Source organism: Cupressus sempervirens, chromosome 1 (assembly GCF_028749045.1).
Source record: "Cupressus sempervirens isolate cs-2001-9-10 chromosome 1, ASM2874904v1, whole genome shotgun sequence".
Taxonomy (NCBI): Eukaryota; Viridiplantae; Streptophyta; class Pinopsida; order Cupressales; family Cupressaceae; genus Cupressus; species Cupressus sempervirens.
Genome location: NC_143118.1, coordinates 681,380,503 through 681,392,602, shown reverse-complemented (window position 1 = coordinate 681,392,602; position 12,100 = coordinate 681,380,503).

Genomic DNA, 12,100 nt, shown 5'->3' with positions numbered 1-12,100 from the left:
AAGATGATAAGAGGGAGGGGGTTGTGTAAATAGATGTTATCATCCCAAGAACCTGATGAGGAAGCTACTATGATACTAACAGAGTAGCAAGAGGTAAGAAATAGCGATCTAGGGAGTTGGATGGATGATATGATGAATTTATTATTAGGCAATGGATACCCTCAAGGATTAGATAGAACTAAATGGACACAGTATAGATTACATTCAATTCCTTATGTCGTAGTTGATGGTGTCCTCTTTAGAAAAGATTTTAATGAAGCCCTATTAAGATGCCTTGATATAGACTAGTCTGAAAGAATGACCAAAGAACTTCATGATGGTACTAATAGTGGTCACTTCTCAGCTAGAACAACTGCAATGAAGATCATGAGGGCTGGTTACTTTTGGCCATCCCTATTTCATGACTGTCATAAGTATGTAAGGAAGTGTGTAAAATGTGCCTTCTTCTCTAGTAAACAAAGACTTGCAGCTTGTCCCCTTCATCCTATCTAGGTGGATCAACCTTTTTCTCAGTGGGGATTGGATTTCATAGGCCCTATCAATCCTTCTTCTAGTTTTGGTCACAAGTGGATTCTAGCTGCTATAGATTACTTCACTAAATGGACAGAGGTAGTTGCATTGAAGGATGCCATAGAATCTTTAGTTGTGGAATTCCTTGAAGGAATTGTGACTAGGTTTGGTGCCCATTCAACCATTATTTTAGATAACACAAAGTATTTTGTTGGAGCTCATATTTATGCATGGGCAGTGGATCATAATATCTATTTGAGCACATCCTCAAATTACTATCCTTAGGGTAATGGTTTGGCTAAGTCCTCCAACAAGAACCTGATCAAAATCATGAAAAGGATAATAGAAGATAACCAGAGGTGTTTGTAGAAAAAAATGAAGACTGCACTATGGGCTTATAGAATAATGCCTAAAAGGTCAATAGGGAATTCACCATTTGTGTTAGTTTATGGTAGAGAAGCAAGGCTTCCAATTTCATTGGAATTCGTATCCCTAGAGCTATCTCATCAGTCGGAGTTGATTGAAGATGATGCCATGACAATAAGAATGTCAGAGATGATGGAGCTGGAAGAGAAGAGAAGTAAGACCATGCAGACCCTAGAGACACACCAACATCAAGTAAAAAAGAGTTTTGACAGCAAGGCTAAGGTCAGAATCTTCAAAGAGGGAGATTTGGTTCTAAAATGGGATGCAGATAGGGCAAAACCAGGGAGACACTCAAAGTTTGATGCATTGTGGAGTGGTCCCTTTCTAATTGCCAGTTGCAAGTAGGTTAATGCATTCTAGTTAAGCAGGCCTAGTGGTGAGATTCTACCTATCCCAGTCAATGGGATCTATCTCAAGCCATGTTTCTAAGGGTTTGAGGTTCCATGTACATAGTTAACTTAGTTTTCTTTCCTATTTGTTCCCTACTTTTCCAAGAAGTGCATGAGCATAGGATTGTCTCCATGAGACAACAAATGTTGAAATATTTGAAGGTTGCAGAAGGAGTTTTGGTCTCTGGTTCTAGTTGCAAAGATAAGGGTTTTAGGGTTTTCCTCTCAGAAGTAGGGTTAGGGTTTCACAATGTACATAGGATCCACATATTTTTGACTCTGTAGCCCAATGGATGGTTTAGGTCATTGGTCTACACATAGCTGGCTTGCATCCCTTATGAGTCACCAAAAATGTTGCATATTGTGCCCTGCCAAATATTTGAATTTTAAATATCCACCTGCCAACAATCACTTCCCAGTTTAATATTATTTTAAACATCCCCAAGAATATTAAAAAAATAAAATGATCAAACCTTATAATATTTCTTCCCTGTGCTTTTAGTGTTTTTGTAGGCCCACAAGCCCCATTGTCGAATCAAGATTGATCAATGATTGCCACTATGTCGCTATTGAAAGTTACCTGCTATTTTGCCATTGCAACATAGCGCCCCTTCACCATGTGTCAGGTGGGTCCTACTTTCCCTTGTTGTTTCTCTCACACCAAATTTTGCTAGACCCATGGTAGGTGTTGTGGTGCTATCAAAAAATCTATGTTCCTCGTCGATAGTGACATAGCGCTCAGATGGAAACTGTACTCACCAGATCTCGAGGAAGGATGGTGGGTCCCAAGTATGTCCCATCGGATATCAATGTGAAATCTATCAGACCCATTGGCAGTCGGTCATCTTTCCATTGGCCAAATTATGACAGTGGAGTGTGGGTCCTTTTTCACTTGGTGGACCATAAATGAGGACTTATCAGACAAGGTGGTATGTGGCCAGTTGTCATTGGTTGATGTACGAATAGATCAAATCCATCTCGCATCACCGTAGATCTTAGTCTGGATTAATGGTGGCTGCTATCTCACTATGGGAAGCTACGAGGACATTACCCATAGCAATATAGTACCTTTTTGACATGTGGCATAGATGACATCATGGGCCCACCTTCTCTAAAGTGATATTATGACTCATCCTCAGTGGTAGTTGTCAAGTGGGTCATAGTATAGTGGTGATATTTCATTGATCCACTTAGCCAACTCGATGTACAGTTGTGCAATTTTCTTGCTCATCGTCAGATCTCAAGAAATTGACGTTGGGCACTATCTTACCATGGAGAGATACTCAATGGATAGCAATGGAAACATAGCACCCTTTCATCACATGGATTAGTGGGGCCAGATCTCGCCAGGATGAAGTCACCAGGTTGTGCCAGGTGGTTGCCAAGTGGATCCATGGATCAGAAATTTACGAGGGCAAGCGCGGTATTATGAGGATCTTCAATGACTATTGATCTCATGGAGATCAACGGTGGGTGCTATCTTTCCATGGGAAGGTGCACATTGGATATCCATAGTAACAGAGCGCCTCAACGACACATAGCAAGGTGGGACCAAGTGTCATAAATCTATAGGGATGGTACCAATTTGGGCTAAGTCGAATGCCAAGTGGTTGCCAAGTGTTTTGTGGACCCAAAGGTTTTATGGAAGATGACACAGTAAGATGATGAGTCTTTGCAATCGTCAGATTAGCCCAGATAAACTGTGGGCACTATCTCGCTATGGGAAAGTGCTCAAAAATTATTCATAGCAACCTAGCACCCTGGTGACACATGTCCTAGTGGGTCTGGTGGAGGCAATAAATAGTTAGAGATTTTGACAGTTAATTAGACTGTCATAGTTGGAGATTGATTTATTGGCATGGTTAGTAACGAAGGTGGTGGTCAACTCGGGAAGACCTTGCAAGGTGGCAAAAATGAGAGAATTTATTGGCCCACGTGGCTCATCTTGCTTGAAGATTTTAGTTGACTTGCTGACCCTGCTGATTCAGGTACTCAGGAATAAAAAGAGTCAGGAGTTTCTATGCAAATCTGATCTTATGATCAATCCCAACCTACCCAAAATGAATGTGAGACAAGGAAGAGCACTCCACTGCCCCCTAGTTGATCCATCTACTTGATCAGGACAATCAATGGCATTATTTCTATCTTTTCGAGGCTCTATTTTAGTTAAAAATTAGTTTTCATAGTACCAAAAAGCTATATTCAGATCAAATTTTCTTATGGATCCCCATGATTATTCTTTGAAGGACTTCAATGCAGTAGTTGCAGAGTAATTGCAGGAAGATGACATCTTAATTATGCCTGAACTATAAAGGCAATTTTGATGAATTTTGTAAAGGTCGGACCTTCTCTATTTTCTCTATTACTACTCTACAGGTTCCCAATGTAAATTCCCCTGTGCCCCTGAATCACACGATTTTTTGTCTTATCTCCTTCAACCATTGGTATGAAAGTGCAAGAACTTCTTTGCCTCTTATTGGTGTTTTGCAAAGATCTACAATCTGCATAACTATATCCCCTTGGCTTATGAATGATAATAGGACCTCAACATTAATGTATATGGGGTTGCATAGAACCCTATGGAAATTGTAAAGGCAAACCACAAAATCTTGATGAACCATTATATAGAACATCCTTGAACTTTTTTGTTATTCCTAACTTTTACAATATTGTCCTCCATAGAGTGTAGTAGAAGGTAGGGAAAGGAAATGAGCTCATTATTCTTAAAGTAATTTAAGATGGGCAAATAGTAGTGCTAAAAAGTTTGAAAATAGACTTTTGGTCTAACATAACACATGATAGCATAGCTTACGTTACCCCATGGTAGAAGAAAAACTTCATGTTCAAAAACACCACATGTTCAAAATGACTCCTCATCTGAGCCATAAATTTATTCAGAATAGCTTCATCTAAAACCCTATTTTTTTGCCACTATTTTTCACCTTCAAGAAATAGCTCACTCACTCTAGTAATGACATCTTCATTAATTTGTAATGAAATCACATTAATAGTAACACACTTATCGATCCAGGTATTAACAAATTACATGGACATATTTTCATCATAAACCTTAATGCATTTCTTGAATATCACCAGACCACATTTCCACACATAATTTCAGACTGATTCTTATTTTTTATTGTAGTCCTTGATTTTGTTTAGCTAAATATGAATAGAATTCCTATCCATAACATCTCCTTCCCCTAAATCAACAATAACACTACCTTTGACAACTAGAAAAAACTCAGAGACTGAAAGAGAATTTTTTTCCATTGTTTGTAAATAAAGCAAGTCCCAAAAAGATTAAGGGCAATGAAAATAAAGTGCATATTATAAGTTGTATTCACACGGATGAAGAACACAATCAATAAAGAATAATAGATCTACTTCATATGCCACCATAAAAGGATATTATATGAACTTACATCATATTCTTGCAACATATTATAATTAATTAAGCCCATACTTCCTCCTTAGCCATGATCACTTTGTACTCATCCTTGAAAATTGAGAATCTTTTTCACATAATATAAACATAGTAAAAAGTATAATATATGGCAATCATTACATAAATCTTTTCATTCAAAAACTAGTTGTCCCAAGAAGGCCTTTACTGCACTACCACATCTAATTAATGTGTACCAATCCCATCATATTAAATTATTTCATTCCTTATAATCATTTGAATACACACTGACAAGTCTTTTATATTTGTCACGATTTGCAAGTCCAATGTTTCATGGTCATATGCAAATAGAGCATCTACCACCTAGTTCCCTTCTCAATATGTATGGTAAATTGTCAAGCTACATAATATTCTTAATAGAGTGCTAATGTCACTAATAATAGAAGCCACCCACTAGTTGATTTTTGTATGACCCTCTGCTACCTTAATAATGAGCTATGAGTCACCCTCCACCACTAGTTGAACGAAGTCCATGGAGATAACATTTTTAATCCCCCAAAAAAGGCCTTTGGCTTTAGGAACATTCTTATAGTTCATTGTACATCTCCCCATGTAAGAAATCACAAGATTATCATGGTCATCCCTTATAACTCTCCTAGCAGAAGAAACACCACCCTAGTCTAACCCATCAAAATTAAGTTTGAACTAGGATAGAGGAGGGGGTTTCCATTTAACACTCCTAGTAACCGTATTATAATTATCAAATCTGGAGACTAAGGAGAGGAGTTTCCAATTATTACTGACCATATGATTACCTCTCAAGTGGGTCAGGAGGGACTTTCCAAATCTAAATAGGACAACACTTCTTTATGAGTTTTTCCATAATGTGTAAAGTGACAACAATGAGAGAGCATTCAAGTCCTTAAAGATATGATTGTTCCTTTCTTTTTGAAGGTGTTAGTAGGCATATGGATGAACAACTTTCCATAGGGTCTCAAGGAGGGGGTGGCCAAATGGGAAAATTAAATTAGCTATAGATTGTTGGAGGTCATTATTAAAGACCTAAGAGAGACTGAGATTCTACATAATTCACTCCTAGGAAGCTTTGGTATAAGGACATTAAATAAGTAGGTGAAAGATGAATTCCTCTAATTTATTACATAGAATTTAGTAATTAACAAGTTGAAAGCCCCTACCTTTAAGCTTGTCAATAGTAAGTATACTGCCATGAACTATAGACCACCTAAAGAAGTTGATCTTTGGAAGTGTACAACAGTTGGACAAATAGTTCTCCAAACATCCACATTGACCTCATCCCTAATAATTGTGTGATAGGCCAATTTTAACATTGAATTCACTAGAGGAATTCAAACTCCAAAAAAAGATTGTGCTGTCTATGGAAGGAAAGGACATGAATTCCCGAATGATAACCTATGATTCCTCCACCAAACTAATTATATTTTGATCCTAGACATTAATGGTTATTTTATTCAAAATACCATTATTATCCACATAATTACATAGCCTCAAACCATCTAGAGTGGTACAAAAATGTTTAATTGTGTTGAAGTAGTTTTGACTAAGAGGGTAATCACCCAAAAAATTGTCTTCATAGAATATGATACTATTCCCATATCCAACTATCTGCCTCACCATCTTTCTTAGAATCTTTTCACACCCTACAACACTAGACCAAATTCTAAAACCAACATAGAAGTCATTATTGTATATTTTTTGGGAAGAGTCTTCCTTCAAATATTTGGCTCTCGTGATTTTACGTCGACCATCAGTGTTTTGGATTAGCCTCCAACCCATCTTAGCCATATGACCTCTATTGAATTCTCTAATCCTCCTCTAGTTTAATCCTCCCCTTGATTTGGGTTCAAGTATATTGTTTCCCAACTGACTAGGCTCATTTTAGACTTCTCCTCAGTAAATGACCATAAGAATTTGCACTATATTTTTAAAATTATGTTCTTGAATCTTCTGGATATTTTTAAATAAGGTAGGAAATAGATAGGTATGCCTTGGAAATAAGTAGAGAGGAGTTGTAACCTGCCCACATCACTTAGGACTTTTCCTTTTCATCCTCCTAGTTTTCTCTACATGTGCTCCACCATAGAGTTCTAAAACTATAGGCTAGGGGAAACCTCAAAAGCATTTAATATAGATTTTCTTCAATATTTTCATTATTATTTAAAAGAAAATTTAATTTTAAAAATTATTGTTAAGTCTATGAAGTCTTAAATGTGTAGAATTTTTATTTTTATATTAATTAAAGATTTATTTTTATTTAAACCTATAATATTAATGTAAGTTAAAACTTTTTAAAATAAATTAAAAATATAAAATTAGTATTAAGAGATTTATAATAATACTTAATATTTTTCTACTACACAAAATAATATATAATTTTATAATGTAAAGGCATACTCTATTGATTTTGTATCCTAAAAAATTATTTGCGAACTTATATAAAAATCTCAAAATACAAAGTAGATTCCTAGAATCAGATTAAAAACATAGGACAAATATAATCTAGATACAAAATATATTAATTATTATAAATCAATTATTTAATCAAGTAATTATTTTACATTTAATATGTATTTTAAATTTTACTTAACATTGAACCTAACTTCACCTTTCTTTTTCTTCTATGAATTGCTTCTACAATTATCATAAATATTAGTGGTTTGTGAGGGTGTAGATCCACACATAGACTATAAGCTTCAAGAAGAGAGTGAAGAAAACGGAAATCAATGAAATAAAGATGAATGAAATCATTCGGAAGGTAATAAATCATTATATTATCATCCATAGTTTTCTTTACGATATAAGTTCTACATTATATTTAATATACAAGACTTCCATTATATCAACTTTATGATACTAAGGATGTATATGGTTGGTTAGTCTTAATTAAAAAATAATAATGTTTATGGGTTCTTCCACTAGCAAAATTTCATATTTGAACCTTTCAAGGTTCTAATTGAAGGTAAAATGAGCCAAGAAGTAGAAATTGATTGTATTGTAAAGTTATTTGGAAGGGATGATTGTAAAGATATAAATGTTGTATTTGAAACTACTACTTGTAAGTTATATAATTCAAAACTTTTAATTTTTTTATTAATATAATATTTTGTTCTTCTCTTTCTGGAATGTTATCTTCAAGGAAACAATATATAAATGTATATTTTCATTAATAGTTGAGAGGCATTTGAATTATTCATAGTTATTATGATTAAATATGTTTTCATCATAACTATCTTAGAATTGATTGGAATGACTTTTACACATGTCATGTCCATTTAGATGCATGACTTCTTAAGTATCTAGATCCAGCACATGTAGTTATAAAGAAATGAGTTGAAAATAATTCTTCAAAGATTTAAACTAAGTAAGAACTAATGTCAATTTAGTTTTTTTTGAGGACTATCCCACTAATATGTATTAACTCAACAAAAAATTAAATTGTAGTGCTGATAATGATACAATGTTTTATTGTTGTAATCCTATGCCTGCTATTAGAGATGCTAGAATTCAATTTTTCTACACATTATTAGATGTAATGACATCACATCTTTATTCTTAGTACTTAGCCATTGAGGACTCCAATTTAGGATGTCATATAAAAGATTCTTCTCAAAATCTAGAATTAAGTATAAAATATTAAATGAATATTGGAATGTAGAAGACATAAATGTAGATAATAGAAATAGAATATAGGAATTCATCAATTTTGTACAGATTGTGAGAATATGCCTAATATTATGTGTGTATTAATAGGGTGAACCCATAATAAGGTGTTCCACCTTTTTGCCTAAACTAACATTAAATAGTGAATTTTCAAGAAAACTTTCACTTTTGCATGCAAATTGACATTTAATGGTTCAAATTTTGAAAATGAAGTAAATTAGAGCCTTGTTAGGATTCTCTCACTCTCTCTCTCTCTCTCTCTCTCTCTCTCTCTCTCTCTCTCTCTCTATATATATATATATATATATATATATATATATATATATATATATATATATATATATATTGAATTGATTTGATTGAATTATTTTTTGTCCCATAAAAATTTGTATGTTATAATAATCTCGATTTCTAAAGACTGACACTATTTTTGACTCACATAAATTTTTCTCTACAATCCTTAGTATTTCATGTTTTATCAGTGTTTAATGTTGGCCTAACTCTAATTTGGACAAACATGGTTTGCAATGAACAAAAATTCTTATGTATTTGTCTAATTTAAAATTTTCTTTTTTAATTGAAAGAGGACATGAATACAGATATTGTAGTTTTTTTTCCATAAAAAAAATTCTTGTAGATATTATTTTTCTAGGAGCATCTCATTTAGAGGTTTTTTAATGTTGATTTCAAAATAACACTACAAATGTAATAACACTAACATATTTTTTGGTATGCATATTTCAAAGCAATCTCTCTCTCTCTCTCTCTCTCTCTCTCTCTCTCTCTCTCTCTCTCTCTCTCTCTCTCTCTCTCTCTCACACACACACACACACACACACACACACACACACACACACACACACACACACACACAGATATATATATATATATATATGTATGTATGTTTCTCTCATAATTTCTCTCATATAAATCATATCTCATACTTATATATTCTCTTCAGTAAATTTGAATTTATATTTCATGTGTTAACAATTGGGTATTTGTAGATGCAAAATTGGGTTTTGAGAGTGATGATTTGATGATAATCACTATTAATGGAAAGAATTATGGAGCATCGATGGGACCCCTCAATGTTAGGGCCACCTTTGGTCCAGGTAAATATCTAGTAGATATCAATTGCTAGCATATTCCTACAAATGATTGGGGATTCACTTTGCATGGGCTAGAAGATGGGGTTCCTATTTTGTGCAAGGTATATATATCTAGCACATTTAATGTTCTTTGGTCTTTTCTAATTTAGTGGGTGAGTTTATCTTTTACAACCACCAAACCAACAACATATTCCTAAATTAAAATTGTTAAAGATTAAGAAAAGATTGATTATTTGTAAACTATATTTTTAATTATGTTTAAGACTAGTTATAGATGAACGATTGAAAGTAACATACTAGTTTTTGATATGCAGCTTACATGAAATTAGCAACACAATCATTTAGATTTCCTTAACTATAGGTCTTTTGAAGCCTTCTTAGATATGAGACAATCTCAGGACCATTTTGAGTCTTTCTCAACCATCAAAAAATATTGGGCTTCTTCAATAACAAATCTATTAATGATGGGATTATTAGTTAGAGATTTTGATGTAACTTTTCAACTATTTTAAAATAGTTATTATTCTTTTACCAACTTTTTCTAATCTTTTATGGTACTCAAAACAAATTTTTTACTTGGCTTAATCATCACACTCCACTACTTTGAGGGCTCAACTATCATCTATATACATACATAAATGGGAGCCAAATAAAATAAATTAAATAGAACTAAAAGATATACAATGTTTTTGAATTTTGGTTAACAATGTGGATTGGGTTTGGTTGATCTCACTAGTGATGGTGATAACCGATCACATCCACTATTATGTTTTTTTAAAAGTTGTCTTCACTTGTATAATACTTAAAATCCCATCCAAATAAAAAATTGAAACCACACAAAGGCTATGTTCATGAGAAGAGAGTAAATTGATGGTTCTTTCGAGTAACGATTTTATTTTGAATTTTTTATATAAATAAATATTATTCTAAACCTTTTCTTTTTATTTTTATTTATATTATTAGTATTTATAGTAGGCAATATACTATTGTAATCACATTTCATTAGCTAGTGATTAAATTATTCCATTTCAACCAATAACTATTAAGAATTTTTCCTTTCTAAAGTTTCTTTTGAAATTTTTTATAGTGTGTATGTCAAATATTTACTTTATTAATTATAAGAGAATTTCTAGGAAACACTAATCCTTAAGGCTACTTTTTTGGATGTACTGATATTTTAGATTTTAGATTTCATTTATGTTATGCACATGAATTATATCTTTTAAATGTTTTATAAATATTTCTTGTTTAACATGTTTTAACTATTACATTGAATACAATTTTTTTATTAAAAATATAATTTGTTGTGTTTAAAATAACTTATATTCATCAACCTAATATCTATATATTAATTATTATTTTTATCTATCTAATATCTATATATTAGATATTATTTTTGAAGTGGTGAAAATATCTTCTAAATTAATTGTGTGTAATGTATATATGTCCTATTTTTTTCTATTTTAAAATTCTATTGGATATTATACTATAGTTAATTTTTTTTAATGTATTTATATAGAAGCCAAAAGAGTGGGGTTGACCTCATGGTTCAAAGGGCTAGAGACCAACCAATAGTTACCACCTACCATCCTCTTCTTTTTTGCTCAAAGTTACCCACTACTATCTAACCAATCTCTTTTCTAGACATAAAAAACACAAAAAAAATGTCTTAACATTTAACCCCATAGCATTAACCTTCAAAACCCCAATATCCACTATACTACCGTTAAGATAAATGCTATGCCAAAAAATGATCCAAATGAGATTACAAATGCTTGTTATAAAATGCTTAATATACATAACAAGGTAAGGCCATGGTAATGGTTCCCACTTTTCGGCCAAGTTTCACACTAATGTAGATATTTTTAACAAAAACTTGATTTTCAAATACATATTGCTACAAAACCATAAAGAATTTGATGATAATGTAAACTAGTGATTTTTAGCATTTTCTATATAGTTTCTAAAAGTATTTTAACTTATTTTAGAAAAAACTCAGTTGAAGTATTTTCCATCTCCTTTGACAAGTGGTTTATATGAAAATTGACGTTTTGAAAGAGTGACTAGTCATTTGATCAAGATAATTTTTTTTTAAAAAAATGATAATGACAAAATTCATTCAAGGATATAACAGTAAGATCAATATCTAGCAAGTTTAGTTGCTTTCATTCAATTTCATTATTAAAAAAAAGATTTTATTTAGTGACAAATTGATGCAAACAATAACTTAGACAACTTGATTTTTATCAATATAATTTGAGTTGTATTTATTGAAATGAAATTTTTATTGATTTTCTAGAAAGGTACAACACATACCTTCGATGGACATATTTTTTTATTTTTTATTTTCTCATTATCTATTTTTTTTCTACCTTCAAATGTAGATTTATGAAATGGCCAGACAACCTATATTTAATAAAACAAAAAATTAAACATCATGATAAAGACAATAAATACTAAATATATACCAATTGGAAAGCTTATTTAGAGTACAAAAATTTTTGATATTTAGTTTTAGAATATAGACCTATTTAGCCCTTGTTTAAGCCCTCGAAAGG